The following is a 1,699-nucleotide window of genomic DNA, read 5'->3' as shown; positions in this document are numbered from 1 at the left end:
ATCATGAGACAGGAGTGGAGCGTCTCATTTCTACAATGTTTCATATGAACACACATTACTTTAATAATCATCATTGAATAAACCCAACAATCACCTGTAAAAGTACATGTAAACGTGTGGATTTAGAATGATTTATACCAGAAGCACATGGATCCACATGTTTTTGACATGTGTTTTCACGGGTCAAATGTGAATCGTGCTTCAAACCGGAATCGCATGTGAAAAGGTGCATTCATGTTTTCACATCTAACACACATCTTCACATGTAACACCTATTTTGCACACGATTCTCGTCTTTTTCACATGTGACTCGTACGCTTCAAATGGTAATGCCGTAAAAACATGTGCATCACATGTGATTCAAGTTTTTTATGTGATACTTCAGATAGGAGTCACATGGGAGAAAATCTTTTTCACGTGATCCCAATGTTTGCCTCATTGATGCACATTTCAAATAGAAATTACATGAAAATGTGTTTCACATGTGCTTTTTACATTAAATGTTCAAATCAGCACTTCAATCTGAGTCACATGTGAAAATATAAATATCGCATTTGATTTACATGTTCTCACATGTGAGAAACTTATTTTCACGTGATCCCAATGTTTGCCTCATTGATGCATGTTTCGAATAGAAATTACGTTTAAACATGTTTCACTCACGTTTTTTTACATGAAACGTTTCAAATCAGCACTTCAATGTGAGTCACATGTGAAAACATGCGTATCACATTTGATTTACACATTTTCACATGTGATTCCTATGTTCTTCAGAATTGATACACGTGTTTCGAATGGCAATTACCTAAAAAAAAACATATTTTTTTAACGTGCTGTTTATATGAAGCATTGCAAATCAACACATACACATGTGCTTCAAATAGGAATCATAGGAAAACATTTGCATCGCATGTGATTCAAGTTGTGATACACATATTTTCACATGTAGTACATAGTGTGGTTAATCCCATTTACTATGGGGTGTAAATCACATCCATCATGGCGATTCGATTCAGTATCGATTTCCTGACCCAATGATTCGATTATTTTTGATACGCAAGAATACACCATGATACAATTAGATTCGATTAATTGGTTCATTTTATTTTTTATTTTTTTTTACACCTTACAGGCTAGACAATGTTTTAAATTTGAAATAAAACAATGAAAGCTGTAATATCATTATGCATTTTTTTTTAGAAACAACAGCAAATAACAGAAGTAGAAAAGTTGCACTCAATCTATTCCTATTAAAACCTCATTCACTGAAAATTAATAATACTCCTGCGTAATAGATTCTGAAAGGCTTAGCATAAAAAAAAACTGCACAAAATCAGTGCAATTCAATACCTCGGCTCCAGACGTCCCGCCCCCTCCACAGACGCTCAGCTGCTCCTCTCCCAAATTGTAGCTGACCGCAGACAGGAGGTCGGCTTGTTTTGTTTTTATGACCGAAATTGCGGAAAACAACTCGTGAAGTTTGACCCGAGGTGTGCGAGAACGCTGGGACCCTTTTTCCACCTGGATCTCCGCTCTTTTTGGCCCTCATGTCGGACTTAACTCGCCCCCACTTCCTCGCCGCCTCGGCCATATCTAGACCCACAGCGTGTAGCACAGACCAAGCTTCAATATTGAGCATAATTTAAAGGAATAGTACACCCAGAACATGATTAGCCTTCATTTTCTACTCACCCCCACG

General features: G+C 37.1%; 1 protein-coding gene across 2 annotated transcripts in view; it reads left to right on the top strand.

The window, feature by feature from the left end:
• LOC107097077 (regulator of G-protein signaling 7-binding protein B-like) overlaps positions 1 to 1,699 on the top strand; it is an 11,053-nt gene that overhangs the window by 7,535 nt on the left and 1,819 nt on the right. The gene's annotated exons all lie outside the window — the stretch shown is intronic.

The sequence above is a fragment of the Cyprinodon variegatus genome, unplaced genomic scaffold, assembly GCF_000732505.1.
Source record: "Cyprinodon variegatus isolate N-32 unplaced genomic scaffold, C_variegatus-1.0 Scaffold670, whole genome shotgun sequence".
NCBI lineage: Eukaryota > Metazoa > Chordata > Actinopteri > Cyprinodontiformes > Cyprinodontidae > Cyprinodon > Cyprinodon variegatus.
This window is presented reverse-complemented; position numbering and strand designations above follow the sequence as displayed.